Consider the following 23,705-nt stretch of genomic DNA (forward strand, 5'->3'; position numbering starts at 1 on the left):
TATAAATACGAGCCTCTCCAATCCTTGACAAGTACTATATGTAATATTCACCTATACGTTGCTCTATCTTACGTTACAAAACTAGTGTACAAATGTACAGTGGGATCCATGAGTATTACCATGCAAATTTTCCATCACCATGTTCGTGCACTTTATTTGACCCAATAAGAGCTTCAAGAATTAAAAGAAAACTCAAAACAAGGTGTTGACAACTTCTGCACCAGCACACACAAAAAATCTATCGCTTGAAAACACACAGGATGTAAGAGAAAAATTAATTTGATTTGATTTAGTTTATTTTACTTCGCGTTTTGTGCCTCTTGGCTAATTTGCGAAGATGGGGATGAGTGATGAAATTGATGAATGGACATTCACAAACAACCAAGCCCGACCGGGATTCGAACCCAGGACCCTTGGCGTCGCAGCGCGATGTGCTAACCACTTTTTTTTTTTTTTTTTTTTAAAAGGAAAGCCCCTATGCGGAAGCTTCCCCCATCACACTTCATTCACTCATATCATTTCATTCATATTTCAATTTCAAGACTTTTCAGGACAGACAATCACAAACATCCATGGCCGAGCCGGGAATCGAACCCGGGACCCCTGGCGTCGTAGCGCGATGTGCTAACCACTCCGCCACAGGGGCCGCCACCACTCGGCCACAGGGTCGGGCGAGAAAAATTAATGAAAATAGTCATGGAAAATTTGCACGGTAATGCTCATGGATCTCACTGTATATTAATCTCAATATCCTTGCGTGAAATCTCCTGCTCAGAAAAGTTTAGTATGTATGTATGTGTGCCTGTGTGTAAATGTGTGTTTTTCCTTTTGTGTCTTCTTCATTTTTTAAATTTTCTTTGTAACAATTTTTCTTCTTTATTTGGTTTATGTACAAGAGTTACATTGGGTTAGGTGGGAGTAATTAATAATAAAGAAAATTTGAATTGAATTGATTACCAGATTCTTCAATTAGGGACAAAATTTACATTTCCTTGTGATACAAATAAAAGTCGGTTAATATACAAAAAAAAGTACATTCGCTGCGGACAGGATTCGAACCTGTGCGGGTAGAACCCATTGGATTTCGAGTCCAACTCCTTAACCACTCGGACACCACAGCCTGGTGCATTACAACGCACTTGAGCGTCATTAACCGCTGATGTCATATTCCCATGAGGGGAAACTCGCATGGATTGTGCGTGACGTCAACCTTGAAACTTTCTGCAGTTTGCGAAATGGCAGGGAGCACTGACGTCAGCGTGTCTACGTACGAGGGAAATTTCCTCTGAAATTAACAAGGAGCTGCGTCGCATTTTGTGGTTCAGCTGTTTTGGTATGTTTGCATTTCGTTATTTCCAATCTCTTTTTTTGTAACTCTTTGTGGCAATGGAACATAATGATGATTGGATGGAATGAAGGAAGTAAAAACCATCATGATAGACTAACTCGTCAGACTCCGCGGTGGAATGATCTAAAGGCCGAATCACACGGATAAGGATTTCCAATACAATGTCCTATTTGGCGCTGGACTGACCCATCTGCTCAGTGGCGTAAATAGGAATCCCGCGGTGCAGGGGGGGGGGTGCACGAGCTTCAGGGGCGCAGTAGGGATGATAAATTGCGAAATACCGATAGTTCACAAAAGTTTTCCTTTCGGCATTAAAATATATTTTCAAGGAAACATATTATATTTTTATGCCCCTACAACTGCAAACAGGAAATGTTAATCACTAGAAAAGCAGAAAGTAAATTATCAGATTAGAAGAAAACTCTCATTAGCTGAATAGAATTAATTGATTACGTTGCGGAAGGGTAGTCAACAATGAAGAAAATGGGTTGGCAACATAGGCGTAGCCACGGGGTGTGCCTAGGCACACCCTAATGGGCTGCTTTATAAAAGAGAATTAAAGACAGATATTTCAATAAGAGAGAAAATAAGCAGCAGTTTGAAATAAGTTAAAAATGTCATTACTTGGTACAAACGTGTGCATTATCGCTGATGAAACTAGTGTCTATAGATTTTCGATTTTTTGATGTCATTGGAGAAAGAAGATATTTACTGAATTATACTCTGTACTACAGCGCTTTCCTTCGATACCTGTCACAAGCTGCACGTGTGAGAGAGCTTTCTCAAAGCTTACCAAAGTTAAAACTAAATTAAGAGCAACTCAGATGCAGGATAGATTGGAAGCCCTGCTCTTGCTATTTGTAGAACAGGAAAAAGCTTAGTCTATTAATGTAAATGAAGTTATTGATGAGTTTAAGAACATTGTACCGTTTGACAGACGTCTCTTGTTATACAGTGTAGATGACGTTTATTTTGATGTATTTGTTTGTAACATTTATGAACATTTTGTGTGTGTGTAATTTCTATGCAATTTGATTTTTTTCTACTACATATATTCAGAAATTTTCAACACTGTCATTTAGTGAATTTATATTCCTTTACAAACATCAGTGCAGTTAAAGAGCCAAGTGATGGTGTTGCAAAATATGCTATTAAAAAGGTACAATATCTCATTTCTTTTTTTTTGTGCACACCCAAATATAAAGTTCTAGCTACGCCTATGGTTGGAAACTCTTACTTTCTCCTCTCCTCACCCCCTTAGCACCCCTAGATGATTAATCCTGACGCCGACGTAAAAACCGAGGCAGACAAAATTGCTTGTGAATACCGATATTGGTTTGTATTTACAGAATGAGGTATAATAGCAGAAGATAGCAGAAGAGTTAAAGCTTCAATTTTATCATCCAAAATCAAGTTATCCAGAAACACTTTTCCGGAAAGACACGGTAAGTAAGAGATCATTCACCTCCCATTATAACGCTAACACTAAAACCTGACATAAAATACGAGAGATTTTGGTTTTGTTACTCATATATTTTAGACGCTGTTTAGAGTGTACCGTGCTGGATGTTTGCCGATTGATTCGATGAACACTTTAATGATCCATGGTTTTACAGTTTGTCTGTTTTCTTGTCTTTCGTAAAAGTTTATATTTTTATTAAAATTACATGTATGTGTTTTCATATTTGTTTATACCAAATATAAATGTATGCATGAATTAATATTTTAGAAGATAAAGTTGTTTTTTTTAACGAGTAGGGGGCGCAAAACTGAAAGTTGGGGGGGGGGCAGGAACGTATCCAGAGGGGGGCTTAGGGGGCTCAAGCCCCCCCGAAAATTTTAGGTTTACACTAGATAAAATGAGGTTTTTGGTTTCTTGTGTTGTGAAATCAAATAATGTGACAATAATTTAAGGAGAGAAATAATTATCGAGGCAAGACGGAGAATGTTCCGTAACCCTGTTATTGATAATAGCACGTATCCAAGATGGCGCACAGGGGGCTCCACCCTCTCCCCAGGAAATTTTTCAGTTTACGTTAGATAAAATTAGGTTTTTGGCTTCTTGAATAATGTGATAATAATGTAAGGAGAGAAATAATTATCGAGGCAAGACGGAGCATGTTTTATACCCCTGTTATTATTAATAGCAAGTATCCAAGGTGGGGATGAGGTGGCTCGAGCCCCCCCCCCCCCCCCCGAAGGAAATTTTAAAATTTACACTAGATAAAATTAGATTTTTGGCGTCTTGAATAATGTGAAGATAATAAATTTATAAATCTGGGAGAAATAATTATCGAGATAAGACGGAGAGTGTTCTTATAACCTTATTTTGTCAATACCATGTATCCAAGGTGGGAATCAGGAGGCTCGAGCCACTCTTCAGGATTTTTTTCTGTTTACACTAGATAAAATTAGGATTTTGGCTTCTTGAATAATGTGATGATAATTTGGGAGAAATAATTATCGAAACAAGACGGAGAATGTTCTATAACCCTGTTATAGTTAATAGCACGTATCCAAGTTGGGGTTGAGGTGGCTCGAGCCCCCCCCCCAGGATTTTTTTTTATTTTACACTAGATAAAAATAGGTTTTTGGCTTTTTGAATAATGTGACGATGATTTAAGGAAATAGACAATTATCGAGGCAAGACGGAGAATGTTCTATAACCCTGTTGTTGATAATAATGCACGTAAACTTTACTTGCGCTTTCGGTGTTGTCGCAGCGCATTTGAGCACTATGTAGAGACTTATCAGCATTTGGAAGCTGCACAGCAAAGGTAGCGCCACACGTAGTAATTTCTAATCTCTGGAAGGCGGGAGAGGCTACGTTCTTGAATGAGAGAAGTAGTCAACTACTGGCAATATTAACGAATCGTTTTATCTGAGGAACGTTCTAGAATATAATGAGGATATAAATACGCGGATTCAGTTTTTCGGTTGATATGTACAAAGAATCGGTTAATGAGATTTCAGAGGTAAGTGTGACAATTCATACAGTCGATTGGTGATCAGATCAGTCAGCGTCCTCTGGTTGCTTTATAAGATATATTGATTCGAAAATGAAGACATTGACGACACCAGAACTTCCGGGGCCTCAGTGTAGTGCTAGTTCGGTTCGAGGGCCGAAGAGATCAAGGCCTCTCTCTCTCTCTCTCTCTCTCTCTCTCTCTCTCTCTCTCCCTCTCCCTCCCTCTCCCCCCTCCCCCCCTCTCTCTCTTAGTTTTGCCAGAACTAAATTTCGTATATGCAGTCCGATAATTTCATGGTACAAAAAAAAAATACTTTTATTTAATCCTACATGGTTCGAAACACATTCAAACACTTAACTACCATAAAGAGACAGCCGAAAATTTTATGAATGTCGAGAAGAGAAAGCAAGAAGATATTGCATATGTAGACATTTTAGGCGGAAATTGCAGGCTCTACCAGGACCCAAATCAGGGCTCTACCAACTGAGCCACCTAGCCATCCTTGACTTCAAACGATTATTCGTTAAAATGTTTACATGTGCATGCCCTGTGTATATCAAATCGTAAGGTGTTGCCTGTATAGTGAACAAACACAGAAAATATATGAGAGAGAAGAAAACTGAGGAGCATTCTCACCGGTTGATGAGATTTTTAATTTCTTCTGTGGTCAACAAGAGCTACTACTTCGAGGTGACAATGACAGTGGCCTAATAAGGGAGATTTCACACCGTGTCGCCTGAAGATTAGGGTTGTGCTGCCTTTTGTGTCGCTACGGTGTGAAACGTTTCTGTTGATTGGCCCATTCCAATCGACATGTATCGCGTGTCCTTCGGCCTGAAACCTTGCTAAGTCTTGAAAATCCAAGTCACAAGGATGGAAAATTAGGGCCTTAGGTTAGGTGTGAAGGCAGGCAGACGACAGCACCCTAAAGGATCATATCCAAACCTGCAGGAAGAACGCATCTTACTTCAATCTCCAATACGGAATGATAAAAACTTCTGGTGAGTTGATTTTAAAAAATGTGTCCGAGATGAAGAGAGGCGTGCCCAGGATTTTCGGAAGGTAGAGGGGTTACGCATACTATTTTTGGTGGTCAGTCCTGATTTTGCCATTTTTTTCCTGTCTTTGACGTTCCTCTTTTTTTTTTTTAAAAAAAAAAGGAATACTGGGTCAAATGGGGTTATGACATCACCAACCCTCCCTTGGGCACGTCACTGGAGATAAATGAGTAAGCATTTGATCATACTTGGAGACGAAACATTAGATGTGTTGGGAACGGAAGGGTTTTCACTGTGCATTAATTGTTTCGTGATCCACCTGTATTCGAGAAGACTTCCTTTGTTTGTTGCCGATGTATGACAAGACAGCGGAAGCTCTGACAGGCATTTTTAATCCTGTATTTGAACAACTTAGTGGATTTCGGCTTTTATAAGAGCTGCAAACATGGAAGGACAAGACACGTTAGTGGTGTTCACGCTCGAATCAGAGATAAATAAATATTCGAGAACTTTCTGCGTCCAGTTCGCAGCCCACAATTTGAATCTCGCGTTGTCGAGTGGATTGTCCACCCCGTGCATGTGTAACAGCTTCGTAAAAACACTCAAAGACACCATAGATGTTTTTGTGCCTGATGAGAAGAAATGGAGAAACACTCATACTGAGATGGTTCCGGCACACAATGTTAATGCATGGAAACAGAGGAGTCGAGTGGTAAAAAATGTTCCGATTTCACGTTCTGATTAAAATGACAGCCTTACAGTGGCGACGATAGCTGCTCCCCATTTTTTTGCCTCAACATTATGGCCGCTTAATGTTAAGCCTTGTCTACCAAGAAAAAGTAAACTTTTCTTGCAACGCCCTCCGCACCCCCCTCCCCCCGTTTTGGAATCCAATTGCCACCACTGGTCTTGAACATACAATTGTGAGGTTCTTACTATACCCCTTATAAAAATTGTGTTGAGCCCCCCAGAAAGGAATTCCTGGATACGTGCCTGCGGGGGGGGGGGGGTGGTAAGGCATGTTAGTTACGCTACTGCCTGCTAGTTTTCGCCTCACACGACACGAAACATGTTACCGTACTTGTCGGTATACTTTTGCAGAGCAGACAGTCTAGCTGTTATTAATAATAATTAAAAACGAAAGTATGGACTAGAAATTGTCTCGAATGGAAATATGGTAATGAATGCGTAGTGAAAAATCTTTTTAATGAACTCGAGTATGCATATTCATACATCACATTCGCAGGAAAGAAAAATGTTCAACTAAATATGTCAAAACATTTAATACACTTGTAATAATAAGGATTTTCATTGTCGGCTAATACGTATTTGTCACGTACAGTGGGATCCATGAGTATTACCGTGCAAATTGTCCATCACGATGTTCGTGCACTTTATTTGGCCCAATAAGAGCTTCAAGATTTAAAAGAAAACTCAAAACAAGCTGTTGACAACTTCTGCACCAGAATACATAAAAATCCATCGCTTAAAAACACGTAGGATGTGAGAGAAAAATTAATGAAAATAGTAATGGACAATTTGCACGGTAATACTCATGGATCCCACTGTACAAATCTCACCGCTTTGCATCAATACCTAAATATACCTAAATTTTTATGAACTGAATTATTTTTTTTTATTTTATCGAGAATAGAACAAAACAACCAACATCACAGACATAAATCTTTCCTTTGGCACTCACAGATTATCTTCACATGGCCAAACTTCGCTCTGATTGGCTGTCCCACATAATACAGCTGACAAAGCCAGTTGCAATTAGAACACGGTCTAATAGTCAAAACCAGTCAAGCAGCCAGACAATATGGACATTATATGTAAAGATAGCTAAAATATGTGCTAAAAGTTAATATATGGATAATAAAAACAGCATTTTTGGAGCTTACTTACCATAATTCGCAAAGATAATACACAACAGCATTGATAGTAGCATTGCGTGAAGATATGTATTTACCACCAGTGGCGGTCCCTCCTACTTATTGCCCATTGAAGCTATTTAAATTATCTATATCAACATAATAACTAGGGAGACCAATTTATGGTAAATAAAAACTGAGGAGAGCGGTAAATAAAATGTTAGATCAGCGGTATAAACCAGCGGTGGAAAAAAAAAATGGCCCACACTTTTTCATTATGAAAGGAAACAACATACAAAAGAGCTATAAATTGATAAACTACTTCATTTTTATATAGTGTACACATACACAAGTACTTAGCTGTCCAACCAGAAAGAAAACATCAACACAAAATCACTTCATTTCTAAATTGCATATCTCAAGTGATTTATTCATTGTATGTATTTAAAGGATATCCTTGCTGTCCAACAAATAAAATAATCACTACTGCACATACACAAACACATGTTGAAAATCACATGATGATAAACAAAATTCATTCATGACTGAACACAAATGACCCCATTGTTTCCCTTGATGTGCGGGAACAGACTTATCTTATCGCTGCTACAGCTAGCAAGTTCAATGAAACTGGAAGTTGAGTAGACATTCGGGAGAAGAAAGGAATGCAGATTGACAGGGAGCGAAGTTTTCGAACTGAGATTATGTGCATGGGAAATCCCAATTTGCAGCGTCTTCCTGATGTGATCGAAGATAAAATGTTCTTCAGCTGCAAGTGGTAGGACAATATATGCAGTGGCGGCGATTAGGGTGGGCGAGGGGCAGTTGCCCCCCACTTTTCTCTACTTTTTCCCCCGCACTATGCTAAACCTTACCTACAAAGGGAAATATATTGTCTTTGCCCCCCACCCCCGTTTTGGAACCCAAACGCTGCCACTGAATATATGTATCGTATATTTCTTTTGGTTCGTTTAAATAAGGGTTGAATTTTACTCGATCTACTGTATTATTTTAAGACACCCAATGGGTGGGTAGGTGACCTGTTCCCCTGCCTGATTTAGCACCGCACGTTCCCTACTTAGAAAGTAACATTCATAAAATATTACCAGGAACTTTACCATTCGTCAACTGGATATAATACCCTCTTTTTTATATTCAATAAATATTCAATTCTTTATCTATTTGACATTAATTTCCTTGTCAGGTTTTTTTTACACATTTGCCGACCTTAAGTAGAAGCAAGCTAGATAATGAATGTGTGCTGGTATATCACACAATTCTTATACCGTCCTTTTACCTATTCATGTATGTAATAAAAGTATGTAATTTATTGGGATATACTATTTTAATTAATTTAATTATAATTATTTCAGCTTAAACATTGTTATTATTATTTTGAGACTCTTGGTTCAGACCCCCCCGACCCAAAACATATTTCTAGATACGTGTCTGGTTAGGTCTGGTTATATTAACATAAATATATTGCAAATTTATTATTTATACTAAGAAAACTAAACCTAGGTAACCTAACCTAGTAACTTAGGCATTAAGCCTAACAATAAAAGCATTCCCTGGTGATGTCAGAACGCAAGGTTGTCCCAGTGTTGTGCGACAGGGGAGACCCCTGTCCAGCAGACGAATTTTCACGTTTCTCATTAGTCCAGAAACTGTCCAGCGATTGCTACTGCGGGAAACATGACAGGTTGTACGTACCAAACGCGGTTTATTAAGAGCATGAGGAACAGTTTCCACGAGGCTCTTCCCTCCGCGGCACTGTTGCCACCTTAGCTCTTTTGGAAGCAGATCTGGCTCCTTTGTGCACTCGTTTGGCTGCGAACTGGGGCACCCGCTCTCTGCCCCGCTATGATGTCATCACTGGTTCTGGCCCAGGAAGACCAACTCTTGCCATGAGTATACATTTTGCACGTGACGTGATATTGTTCTATTGGCTACATCGCCCACCCACTCTTACCTCCCCAGCTACTTTTATATAGCGCCGTGGCTGACGTGAAGATGACATAATATTGTTACACGGGAATATTTTATTTTCGATTTCATACTACCATCGTAGATTATTGACATGGGTGATGCCGCCGGATATAGACTGAACTAAGAATAAATTGTCATCACTTTAAAGTTAACGGTAATAGCAGCGCCCCCCCCCTTTGACACCCAAAATTGCCCAAGGAGGCACTTTATCCAACCTTCGTAAATCTAGCTCCTTGAAAGTCAGTTTTAACTCCATTTAAAGTGAAATTTAGCTCTTTTATGCACATCAGGTTTGGCAAAACTGCCAGGGTGACCGTAGGAGGCAAGGAGAAATGCATTGCGCTTATGGGAGTATTATTTTATTTCATCTCTTGAGAATATCAAACTTCCGATGGCATAGAAAAAGATATCAACGGAAAGAGGACACGTTGAAGATGTAATTGGCAGGTGGAGAAAAGTCTAAACTTCAATTTGATTAGACGTAACTTGAAGTTGATTCCCCATAAGGAATACATGGAATTGTGAAAATTCTTATTCATCATATTTTTTTTTGTCAAATATAATGTCTAGCTTAATAATCAACATAAAAAATAACGCTTGCACTTGCAACATGGGGAGAAATTCATAGTCTCTCATTCGCCGTTTCCTGTAATGTGTTAAGCGAAATAACTTATAATGTTCGTTAAGTGAACCAGAATACTTCAAAAAGGACATTCTCGCCATAAAACCTGAAGGATTTTGACAAATGGTGGGTAAAAACGATAATATTCTATGGATTACGAGGGCCACTATTTATATTTTGAGCCTTGGCAACACTGATTGAAGTTAGGCGCGATTTGACGTTTGCACGGAATCGTCTGGCATTATTGACCATAACGTACTTCAAATGTTTTGTCAATAGCTTGATTTATGTTGTTTATGTTGCCTTGGAGATTGCGCGACAACAATAAAATGGAATTAACTCGTGAACATTTTCGTGCGATGATTTTTTACGATTTTCGACGTGCATTATCAAGACAAGAGTGCATCGATCAACTTACTTCCACATTTGGCGATGAAGCCCCATCCTTTGCCACTGTGAAACGCTGGTATAACGAATTTAATCGTGGCCGCCATTCGCTCACCGACGAGATTCACGAAGGTCGTCCAAAATCAGTTGTTGTTCAAGAAAACATTGATGCTGTGCAAAACCTAATACTGCAAGATCGTCATGTGACATACTGTGAGATTGAGGCAACCATAGGCATTAGTTCCACCAGCATATATAAAATATTACATGATCATTTAGCTGTGAGAAAGGTATGTTCTCGTTGGATCCCACACAATTTGACAAAAACTCAAAAAGACGCTCGCGTCAATTGGTGCAAACAAATGCTCAATAAATACAATCGTGGTGCTTCAAAAGACGTATATAAGATTGTAACAGGTGACGAATCATGGATATATGCATATGAGCCGGAACGTAAACAGCAGTCGACCGTATGGGTGTTTCAAGATGAACCCAATCCAACAAAAGTTGTTCGCGCTCGAAGCACATCGAAACAAATGGTCGCCTGTTTTTTCGGGAAAACTGGTCATGTGGCAACTGTGCCTTTAGAGGAACGTAGAACGGTCAACTCTGAATGGTACACAACAATTTGTTTGCCAGAGGTCTTCGGTCAAATACGGAAAACAAACAAACGCCGTCGGATCATTCTTCATCAAGACAATGCCAGCTGTCACACATCTCGTCTAACAACCGACTTTATGAACAGTCAAAAAATCGAATTGATGGGTCATCCGCCGTACAGTCCTGATTTGGCACCCAATGACTTCTTGTTCCCGAATGTCAAGAATAAATTGCGTGGACAACGATTTTCGTCGGCGGAAGACGCCGTTGATGCGTTCAAAAACCATATTATGGAGGTGTCTCAAGAAGATTGGAAAAACTGCTTTGACAAATGGTTCGAACGAATGCAAAAGTGTATTGACCATAAAGGAGAATACTTCGAAAAACAATAAAGCAGTTTTCAATGCAAAATTCCTGTTTTTTCATTGTTAGGCTCAAAATATAAATAGTGACCCTCGTACAATAGTGATCTGCACGCCCAATGACAAGAGTTTTTTTTTTTCCGCGCGACCACTCCAGTGTTAACGGGGGAAGAATGCCAAGATAAGAACGTTATAGTAAGTAGTAAGTCAGGGACTGTATGTAAAAACCACATATTATGTTACAGGGTTATTTATGCTCCAAGGGATGGAACTGTTGTCTCAACACGTTTTACTATTTCCTTGTAATAATGAAGTAAGGTGAAACTCTGCAATTAATTGATCAAGTCTGAGAAGGGTTGCTTGATTGAGACAACCCTTGTTTTTTAATAATCCAGAGGTACGAGGATCATTCCCCCGCATCTCCACCACGTTAACATACCCTACCCTTCAGTATGTGGAATCGAACTGGGTGATGTAGCTCAATGATCATTCATCCTTGATTTTGGAGCAACTCTCTAATTATGGTAGGCTTTATGGTAAGGTGCGAGAGGTAACGACTGTCCCTTTCTCCTAGACCTTTAGCTCATACTTCTGCACCCTCTGAATGACTGACTTAGAACTTACCACTGACCTCTCTCTCCCCCAGGCCCGTAGCTAGGCAGGAGCCAGGGGGGCTCAGCCCCCTGGAACTACCGTCAGCCTCCCTGGCACTGAGGTCAGTCCCCTTGACATTAGGTAAAACTATTTTGTGCAATTTGTTTGCAGTGAAAATGTAGACAACAGAAATTATTTTGTTCACAACTTTGGTGAAGGATAAATTCAGGGAACATGAACAGCAGCTATTACATTCGTTCATCTTATTTATAACAAGAAGTCTTAAGTAGCGGCAAGTATTTAGGAGATTCTCTTCTCTAGACTTCAGAAAGTTTATTCACAGGGGAGCTTCTTTATCTGTACCTTCGGGGTGCAAGGGGTGATTCTTTCACGTAATACACCCAATTGTCAACCTCACTTCCACTTAGTACACCTTGGACTGCTTTTTGCAGACTAACGAGTCTCTGGCGACTAACCCTACGTGAAGTATAATTCTGTATGTTGTCCTTATGTGTGCTGAGTGCCCCTTTACAGCTTCAGCTTTTAGCCGGTCAGAATATTTTAAGATTTTAGTTATGCGACACTATAGTTTGGTTGTGTGTTATGGTAAGGGGCTGGACTCCACATAACGAGACGGGTGCAAAATAGCCTAAGTGCTGACGCACCCAAAATTTTAAATTTCAAATTCAATCAAATTATCTGTACCTTTGTTGCCCCTGTTGAGACCTCCCATTTATACAGAAATCTGTGACTTTGATGTCATTATGCAAATCACCTCCGCATCTACGTCAAAGGTTAACAGCTCCCAAGTTTTGGGAACGAAGGGGAGTTTTATTGTTTCGGCCGGGGAGTGGAACGTACGGTAGGCACTATGATTGAATTTTGTCCATCTTTTCTTGTGTAATATAAATATCTGTATCATCAAATGTAGTATGGAGTGTGTAGTAAGGGATGATTTCAGTAGCAGCCAATTAACACCTCAAGTGATATTTTAAAATATATAGAAAATGTAGTATTTGTGTGATATTTCTAACCTTTATGTAACTTAATGACCCCCTCACACATAATTTACCTTCATTTAACACTGTTAAACTTTTGAAAAATGTACTTGATATACAAAGCTTCCCCCTGATAACCCGCGAGCCCTCCTGGAGATCAATTCTGGCTACGGGCCTGCTCTGCCCAGATATTTATTCAGATTGATTTTACTAAACAAATGCAGTCAGACCTGTGATCTCTTCCTTGATTGCGATTGTTTACACTTGTTTGCAACGATGGCGATCAAGGAAGCTTGGCAATGTCTGACAAGACATTCCTTAGTTGGTTCTAGCAATTTCCTGTCTATTAAGGCGATGGCTAAATGTCTGGGATTTTAGATTTCGTTGTACGTTACATTTCAAAGATTCTATAGATTGTTAGGATATAGAGAGAATGAATTGTGTAAAAATTTGAATTGGAAAAAATAAAGTTAAAAGTTGAACCCCTCCTTCCTGGCAATTTAAGCTCTGGAAATCACGCAACACCTATGATGTCATTAAGTCTAATTTACAGAAGTTACCAAGATTTACCATGAGAATATTTGCATAAAAATGACTACTGTGCCAATGCTGTTGTAATATTATCTCAACATCTTAATTATGCACCCTTGGCAACTTTTTCTTTGTCCGTCTTGAACTTGCAAATATGGCAATATCGTACCTTTAAGGATGTTGAAGAATATTTGCGATTTTCCATCCTCAAATTTAATTATCAACCGCATCTTTTATTCCCAAAACATAAAGAAAAATATACGTACAACATGTTCTTTAATTTATTCAGTGCACCTTAAAGCTAGAGCAAATTGCAGTTTGTGACTTACGAGTCCTGCAGTGAACAAAGAACGTAACTTATGACAGAACTAAATTGGGGGGGGGGGGGGGATTTACCTTAAGACTTGGCTGGACCTTTGGCCAACTCCAGGCAGGGGTTGCCCACTCCTCACCCCCCAACAGTGATTTATCTACACCCCCATAACACCCCCCCAACACCCTCCCAAATTTTGGTGAACACCCCCCAAGCAGAAAAGTGGAACACCCCCCCTACAGGGGGGGTGTAAATATGGATGTTTATATCAACAATAGAATGACAATACTTCAACATTAACAGAAAGGAATCATTTGTAGCTGAGGAAGCGTAGTCCAATGGACCGGACCTTCCGATCAACTAAAACCAAAGTGTCAAGGAAGGAGGGTGGAATGTGCAGCATCGTCATTTCCTGGAAACAGCAGCACCCTTGACAAGGCTTCGGTCAGCTCTAGGGAAGGGACACTGCCATCTGGAAAATGTCAAACTGACCTCTCGCCCTCCTTCCAGGGAGCACATTCCACGCACAGTGTTCACAGTTCAGCGTTTGAATACCTTATATATATATTACAGATTCGTAAATTCAATTATTCAACCCCTGAGTCAATGAAATTTACATTTTCTTGCATTTTCCTTTCGATTCTTTCATGTGAAAAATGTACGATAAAAGTAAGAGAAGAAATTCAAAGATACAGGTTTGACTCCTTGAAGTGAATTCTGTTACTATGGTTAGCAACACTATTCTCTGTAACTTGGCGAGAAGAATGATTTTGGAATGGTAGAGAAAAGAACAGTCAAATGCCTTTGGCCTTAGGTCAGTCTCAGTGTAGCATCTCCGTTCGTGTGTTGTCGTTCTGTTTAGTGAAAAACTAAATATGCTGACCAAGGCAGTAATTTATTTTATTATAAAACATAAACTAACGTAACGTTTCAACCTTCTAGCAAGGTCTTCTTCAGACTCTGTATCAAGTACAAAAGTAACCCGATACAACGAGAAGGGTAATATATATACACAAACATTACTCCCTCCAGACTATTTAGAAAGTTGTTAGGAACTTTCTAGCAGATGACTTTCACTTTCCAACTTTACTTTCACCTAAAAGGCTAAACACAATTACTTCCATATAGAATGTGGTTGGACTTTTTAATCTCACTCTCTTTTCCCTTCATTTTTCTTCCTTTTCCTCTCCTCTTTTTCTCTTGTCCTTTCCACTCTTTCCAACATCTTCTTCCATTCTTTGTTTAACTTCAGTCCCCCATTCCAGTTCATTGTGTCTTCTTCGCCTTTCTTCTCTATTTCCTTGGCTTCCTTCCATTTTCTCACTAGCATTCTCTTCTCCCTTCCTATCTGCTTATAATGCATATGCATATTATTAATTAAACACAGCGACAGTATGATGTTTACTCTTTACAATCTTGCTTTGCTCGTTCGGCGTCCTCTTTACCTCACCACATGCCCCCTGCCCCCCTTCTGTTCTAACAGAAAATATGCATGTATAATTTTAATAGTTCTATGTAGCGAGTGAGTTCCAAATTCTGCTGGTATTTTCAAATCTCTGTTTAAACGATGATTCACAAACTGAAATAAAGTAATGAAACTCGATATATTTAGAGCATGACCATGAAGACGTTAAAATGTAGTGGAAAGTTTGGATGCACATTTGATAGATACCTGATATTGCTTTTGAATTAAATCGGTCAAGGAATTTCATATTGAAGTCTTCAACGAACGAGCAAAGCAAGATTGTAAAGAGTAAACATCATGGGATACTGTCGCTATTTTTAACTAATAATATGCATAATCAGTTTGCAAAGAAATAGTTCTAAAAATTTTCTTGCTCCCTTCGCTGGCAGTGTCATAATTTATTTAAGTCATATTATATCTGCATTTATTACTACTACTTCAGACAGGCAAGTGCGCACACACCTATGCAATTCATTCTCACTGATATTTCAATTGGGCACCCCAAGATGAACTCAGAGTTACACCTAGGGCAAGAACGATACAAATACAATTAAAAAAAATATTGCGCAAGTGTTCCTAATTTCTTATAACTAGATTAAGAATTGTATGAAATGATTCCTGGTAATATGATGTTAAAATTTTGTGTTTTTTAATGTCATCCCTTGTGTTTTGTCTAACGATTGATTAAATCAAGTACTGAACATTATCGGAAGGAAAGCAATACTCGAAACGTTAAACTGAAATGTTAACATTAATCTATTTTCCATCTTTTCCTGTATTTGACATCTTTTTTCTTCTGAAATGTTACGTGAAGGGAAGGGAGGAAGGGGTTAATCTCTAGAAACATCCATGAAGAAATTGAATTAGGGTGAACATTTTTAAAACTGTCCAAAATATGCACTTAACTTCCCCAAACTTACACCCCCCCAAAATTTTCCAGCACCCCCCCAAGGGAAAAATCCTGGATAAACCCCTGCCCCCCAAGGCCATGATGCACTCCCCCAAAACAAAAAGGTAGAACATTTTCACCCCGTTTATGCCGCATTAATTACTCAAATTATTTTTGTCAGACAAAATTTGCGGAAAAATATAATACCAGAGGTGCAACCACGAATTTTTTTTTTTTTTGGGGGGGGGCAAGTACCAGGCTAAACCTACCAATAATATTAATAATAGCTTTATTATTATTATTATTAGTACTACTACTACCAGTAGTAGTAAAGATGTTATTATCCTCATAAATTACGCAAAAAGGGGGGTAGAAGTCTGTGTTAAAGCATTTGTTTGGAACAAACTATTTGAAATATTTTTTGAACACCTTCAATTTCATATTAGCTAATAATGGAAATCACGCACACAAACTGTATTTTTTGAATGGCAGAAAATGAATGATAAATGCATTCCAAAGATGCGTGTGTTACTTTCATGCACAACATATGTTTTACACATATGCAATATGGAGCGACATAAAATGGAAAATACATATGCAACAAGCTAACACTAAATTGTGTACGCATTCAAAGCTTATTCAATACAAATATACAACACACATTATTTACATACATTATGTCAAGCAGAATGCAAGCGAAGCGAGCAGGAAAATTTTTAGATCCAATTTTTGTAATTGAAAACAATATTGATTTAATAGGGTGCCATGGCATTCTCTCTTTTACAACTTTTTTTAGATCATTCGGGGCCCATGTCCGACTCCCGTCGCCCCTAGCTGCAGCTCTGAACTTGACGAAAACTGGAAACGCAGACAATGCGAGCGAAGCAAGCAGGAAAATTTTACAAAATGAATTTTTATTTGCATATAATTTGAAAATGAAGGGGTAATTGCTCCTCTGTGTCCCCTGCATGTGCCCTTAGCCGTCAATGTTTGTCCCCCCTTGGTACCCTAGAATTGACTTCTGTCAAAGGTTGGGAGAGCAATGACCCCCTGCCACCCTGTGGTTGCCTCACTGTATAATACAGAAATATTTAAGCAATATATGTTTACTTTAGATACTTTAGGCTCACTGCCTTGTTAGTTAACCTTATTCTGCATAGTTTGTCTGCTCGACTAAACTTATATTAATGCGAATACCATGCACCCCCTCCATCCAAACAGATTCTAAAGGCATAAGAGGAGGTGTTTTATTTCAACCCTATCGCCGCGATCACCCACAGGTAGGTAGAAAAACTATACATAAAAACCAAAAATAAAAATCAATAACACGTCAATCAAATGATCCGATCCCCCCCCCCCCCCATTTTTGTGTGAAGATATATAGAATTGGTGTAAAATGTTGTCCCCCCAAAAAATTCCCATGACACGGTGTGTCATGAAATCCCGCTGTGGGAACCCCTGACTCCAGGGCAGTTATTTCAAATGTTCTTCTCCTCTCCTCTAAAAAAAAAAACATATTCCAAAATTTGAAAAATTACATATGCCTAGAATTACTACAAGACTATTCACGTCTTCGTGTGGTTTGCTGTTGCCTAGATATTATCAATAGTTCCATGGCTATTAAAGTCAAACTAAAAAATTTGTCATTCCAGTAGTCATACCTTCATGTGTGTACAAATGAACAATAAAACGACAACTGAAATAAAATCCGCAATTTTCAAGAAATATTGTGTTACTTGCTGCTAAAATTAGCTGGCAGATGAAACCAGCATGCAGGTAAAAGTTAAACAATATCTGCATTGTTTCAACAATTATCTTCTTGAAACAGTATTTTAAAAATCATGTGTCAGAACCAGCAATAAAACTTTAAATAATGGCATATTTATTCTTACTAATGTTGGTGCAAGGCATAAGTTTAATTTCCTGTTGTGCCATTGGTCAATGTTAATAGAAAAATGTTTTTCATCATACCTCTCTTAATAATTTTATGCAAAAATATCAACATTATTTTTTAATAACATCATCACATTGTATCTTCTACAAATATGCTGTATAAAGAAACAAACTACCAGAATACTAATTTTGGTGAGTGTACTACAGAACAGCCATGGCCTAGAGTTCTACCACTAGATAACACTAGTAGCACCTAAATAGACACTAACCTTAGTCGTTCACAAGATGGCATCTGTGTAACAAAAGGGGTTTTGTTCTCCAGTTCAGCAACTCCGTCCGTAATTATGGTCCAGTGTGCATTTGAATTTTCATCCACCAGTGGTAAAGAACATCCATTGTTTGTATCAACAATTTGAAGAAACAGTATGTTTATGTAAGGGGAAGAGTCCAGGGCAACCATGCAAACATGTTCGGAATTAATTTAGCTATAGTCTTGATGTTATCCGAGCAGCAGGTGGAGGGCACACAGGACATTTATAATATGGTGAGTGGAACTCTAGAACTTACTTAATAGTTTGAAATTTGTTGGGTAACTGTAAAACATTTTAATTTTTAAATATAATTATTTGAATTCGGGTAAATCTTTTTTAAACACATTGTATGATAAAAAACCCACTTCCTCCCAAGAAGTATAGTCAGAAGAAAAATATAAAATATTTAAATTTTACAAATATGTTCATTTGCAGAGTAAGTGTGGTCAAGCTAAATGCATTTGTATAATAATAATAATAATAATAATAATAATTTTCTTTATTTCCGTTGACCCATGTCCATATGTATCGAAATCGTCATATAACAATAAATACAGTAATAAAATATTATTACAATTTTAGACAAGAATTACAGTAATGATTTGAAGAACTTCTACATGAAGGAAATCCAAATAAAGGAAGAATACGGTATGGAAATGATTGATTGATTGATTTAGTTTATTTTACTTCGCGTTTTGTGCCTCTTGGCTAATTTGCGAAGATGAGGATGAGTGATGAAAGGATGAAATTGATGAATGGACATTCACAAACAACCAAGCCCGACCAGGATTCGAACCCGGGACCCTTGGCGTCGCAGCGCGATGTGCTGACCGCTCGGCCACAGGGTCGGGCGGTATGGAAATGAAATTGCATACAATATTTAAGATGAGAAATTTTTTTTGTGTAAAAATAAAATGTAAATGTAAATATGTAACTTATACAACATGGAAGAATGCAAAATATATAAAGAACCGATTAATGATCATTTAGGCACAATAATAGCATATAGTGAATAATTCGTATATGGTAACATAAATAGTATAATTACATTTTCTGTACAATCAAACTCTCTCCGTTGACAATTTATGTGATTATAAATATTTACAAACTTAGAAATTCATTTATTGAATAAAAACAATGTTGTAATAAGAATTTTGTTAATTGCCTCTTGAATTGGGTACTACTTGATTCCATTGTTTTCATGAGATCAGGTAATTTATTATACAGGTGGATACCTACGAATTCAGGACCTTTTTCAAAAAGAGTGGTATTATGAGTTTGTATAACAAGATTGTAATTTTTTCCGGTGTTGTATTGATATATTCCTCGATACGTTTGGAGAAACTAGACATATCTTGTTTTACATAGCACAGTGAATGTAATATATATAGGCAAGGTAATGGTAGAATGCCAAGATCTCTGAAGATTTTCCTACATGGTTCATTTATTTTCTTTCCTGCCATAATTTGTACTACTCTCTTCTGCAAAATAAAAATAAAATTTTTTGCACTGTTTCTAGCAAAATACAATTCCATATGTTAGTTGTGACTGGAAAAGAATGAAATATGTTATTCTTATTGTCTCCCTGTTTATTATGGTTAGTATACCAGATGTGGTTTTGCTTAATTTTCCTGCTAGGTGCTCTATATGTATGTCCCAGTTGAGATTTTCCTGTATCCAAATACCCAGGAATATTATGGAATTTATATATTTGAAGTGTTCATTTTCAATTTTTATTACTGGTTCTTCATTGTTTTTATTTCTTGAATGATGGAATTTTATTCCTAAGTTTTGTTTTTATTTGTTGTCAACTTATTTGTGAGGAACAATTTGCAGAGTTCATTTGAGGTTTTTTATATTTGAATTTAGAATTTGTTCATTCTTGCCAGTTAGCACAATGTTCGTGTCATCTGCATATAGGTAGTTTTAACTGAGGGTAAGTTAGAGGGCAGGTCATATATGTATATGATAAATAGTACTGGCCCTAGAATAGAGCCTTGAGGGACCCCACGTCACTTCTTCTAGTCTATATATATATGGGAAGAAGCATTAGTATTTGTCCCTTCTACAAGTAAGATATCTACAACTTGACTGCGATTTTGCAGGTAAGATCTAAACCAGGTGTTTACTATACCCCTTATTCCATAGTGATTTAATTTTTTCAGAAGTTTGTCATGTGATATTGTGTCGAAAGCTTTTTAATAAATCAAAAAAAGAGAGACATACACACTGTTCCCTATTGTCCAGGAGTTGTCTGTCATGTTCGATGTATTCGAATCTAATATTGCTGTAGTTGTTGATTTGCCTTTATGGAAAACAGGCTGTGATTTAGATATTGTGTTTTTGTTTTTATTTAAGAAAGCTGTAATTTGTTTATTCATTTCAATTTCCATGATTTTTGAGAAGGGTGAAAGCAGAGCTATGGGCCTGTAATTATCTACACTAAGCTTATTCCCTTTCTTATACACAGGTTTGATTTTTGCTTGTTTTAGTTTGTCTGGGAACACACCAGTAACAAAGGATAAGTTCACTAGATAACATAATGGGCGAGACATTTCTTTATAATTGAGGATGGGATTTCATCCAAGCCAGTTGACCATTTGCTTTTCATTTTAATGCTGAAGTCTTTCAGTTCCTCGACAGAGACTGGGCGTAGAAACATTGATGCACTATGTGTATTCATTTTAACCTTACCAGAGTTTTGATTGGTTTTGACTTTATCCTTATTTACCTTGATTAGGTATTCATTAAACAAGTTTGCCACTACCAAAGGATTGCTTAAGTTTGTGTCATTGTGATGTTTTCTAGTTTTTTTTTTAATATACCCCACATTGCTCTGGATTAATTTTCCATTATGCCCTTTCTTTGCAGCTTGTAGCACATGCTTGTATGTGAGACTGTATTTCTTGAAGTATTCTTCAAAATCATTTGTTACAGCTGTGCTTTTCCTAGACCTGTTTAGGAATCTCATTCTATTACTAGTTACATTTATTCCATTTGTGATCAGATCTCTTTCTGTGTAGCCCCTTTAACTTATTTCTTTGGGAAGGCTACATCAAAATAGTAAGAAAATATGCAGTGAAATTTGTCGAAAGCATCATTGACTGTGCTGCACTCGTATGTATGTTTCCAATCTTCATTACTAGGTAAGTGATTGAAGCAAGTTATATTTTCGTCATTAACATCTCTTTTGGTGGTATAACCATTTATTTGTTTAACATTGCTATTGCAATGTCAAAATTGCACTTCCTATGAGTTCTTGCCATTTCACCCAGAACAAGTCAACATCAACCTGCTATAACAAACAATTGTCGTTCGATGATGTAGTCCAGATCCTGATATTTGAGAAGTGTGCACATCAAAATTAAAATTGATTTCTTTCGATACCTACATACTTGTATTGCATTAATTTCAAGTATGTCATACCTCAATATGTGTGTTTCATGGGGGAGGGGAGGAAATTGCATTTAGAGGTTATAAATTTGAAGCGGAAGAAATTCAAACAAAAGGTATAAATTTCATATTTTGGTAATGAGAGATGTCGTAGTAGATAAATACAGAGAAACTGGTAACCACTTTTTCCGTGAAACTTTTGTTTCTTTGTAGTTCTATTAATTTCAATGGCCAATGCCTTCAGTTTCTCTGTATTTAATAGATATAAAGATATGTTAAATTTAAGAGTTACCATTAACATAGTTTTCCTTCCTCCCTTGAGCAGAAATTGAGGGTAAGTGCGAAGAAGATAAGAGCTAAGTAACTCCATGATTACAGAAAAAAATTTCCCTCCTTGTGCATATGATGCCATCACATTCTGTCTGCAGACAATTTTCTAGTGCTGCGTTACACACTTTTTGGCAAAAAAAATATTTTTTTTTTTGCCATTCCCGATTCGAACTTGGGACCCCATAGCACATTGTGCTAACCACTCAAACATTGAGGCCAGCAACTTACGAACACTCAAGCTACAAAGTAGGATACTGAGTTTTAGTTCACCACTTCCATCACATGCTCATCTGGGCATGATCTATGATCTATATTTTTGTGACGTCATCACTTCGAAGTATGTCATTTATATATTATTTTGTGAAAGAAAGTGTAAAATTTTGTATTATTATTAGGCACATATTTTTGGTAAAAAAAAAAGTAAAATTTCGGTACAAAAACAGTCAATTTCAGGTTCAAAAGCGGTAAATAAAATGAAATTTCGCTGTTATAGCAGTGAAAATGCGGCATATAAAATGCCATTTTGGTTTTAAAAATGTGAATATAATCCAAAAGTTGATTTAAAAACTGCACTATTACACAAAATAAACATATCCCTTCTAATAGCACATTAAATCATTACCAGAATATTAAGTTTATTCCTGTATAAAGAGGTCCATTTTTGCTTCTCAAATGTTTGCAGCAGAACTAATCAATTTTCCACAAATTGCATAACTCGCAGGATACTTCAGACTTCACAAAGTGTCGTGTTGGTACAACCTTAGTGACAATGAAGTTCGACCAGTCACAAATATAGGAGTGCGTTGTGAAAGAAGGAAAACACATGCATATGCTGAACATATTTTATTCAGCAGGCTACATGGAACAAAGGAAAACAAATTTCCACTGCAATGCAGCAATGTATGGTGTTCACACAAAATAAAACATTTTCGTCCATCTACACGTGACATTGAAGTTCGACCACTGTTAGAGGGGATCCTGTTTACCATGGTGTGATGGCACCCCGCTGGCGAATAACTGTGGCAATGCATCGGGGCATGCTGCGGACGAGTCGTTCAAGGTATTCCACATTGATGCGGTGCCATTCCTCCTGCAGGCAGGCGATAAGAGCAGCCACTGTCTTGGGTCCCCTCTGTTGGACACGTCGCTTAAGAACACGCCACACATTCTCAATGGGCGAGAGGTCGGGACTCGATGGTGGCCATGGCAGAGTTCGCACGTGATGGCGAGTCAACCATTCTCTTGTCAACCACGCTGTATGAGGCCTGGCATTGTCGTGTTGAAAGATGAGACGCCGCCTGTGGAACAGGTGGCTTCGCACTGTGGGAAGATGCCGATCCAGTATGCGTGTATAGGCGTGTGCATTCACAATGCCCTCGCAGACGTGTAGTGGGCCAACCCCAGATGGCATCATGCATCCCCATACCATCACTGACGCAGGTTTCTGTAACCGGCGTGCATAACATTTTGCTTCATTCTGTTCCTCCTTCCGACAAATGACTGTTTTCCGTATTTTCCCGTAAACAACATTGAAAATGGATTCGTCCGTCCACAAAACACTGTTCCACTGCCGAAATGTCCATCCCCGGTACATTCGTGCCCACCGTAGTCGATTTGCGAATGGTTCTGGTTGACACTTCAATGTGGAAGCATTCTCCAGTCCACAGTCGTAATTCGGCCACAGAAACATGATTGTTGGTCTGGATATAGCACCTAAATATCCGTAGGTCACGCACGCTCAGCAGCCGTTTTCGACCGGGGGCCTTACCTGGCTCTGTAGTACCCGTATTTTGGTGGTGTGTGATGATGCAGTGGACGGTTGACTTGGGTAAGTTCAGT

General features: G+C 38.1%; 1 protein-coding gene and 1 non-coding gene across 2 annotated transcripts in view; one reads left to right on the forward strand and one right to left on the reverse strand.

Annotated features, from left to right (window-relative positions):
* Nucleotides 1–1,038: 1,038 nt before the first annotated feature.
* Nucleotides 1,039–1,120, reverse strand: TRNAS-CGA (transfer RNA serine (anticodon CGA)). The gene has a single exon. It is a non-coding gene; the product is annotated as a tRNA-Ser (tRNA).
* Nucleotides 1,121–2,771: 1,651 nt separating this feature from the next.
* LOC145979761 (large ribosomal subunit protein uL10-like) overlaps nucleotides 2,772–23,705 on the forward strand; it is a 98,406-nt gene continuing 77,472 nt past the window's right edge. Inside the window, exon 1 of the mRNA XM_083112748.1 lies at nucleotides 2,772–2,793. The gene's annotated coding sequence lies outside the window, so the exon portion shown is untranslated. The remainder of the gene's footprint in view (nucleotides 2,794–23,705) is intronic.

This window comes from Lepisma saccharinum, chromosome 26, assembly GCF_977018435.1.
Source record: "Lepisma saccharinum chromosome 26, izLepSacc3.1, whole genome shotgun sequence".
Lineage (NCBI taxonomy): Eukaryota > Metazoa > Arthropoda > Insecta > Zygentoma > Lepismatidae > Lepisma > Lepisma saccharinum.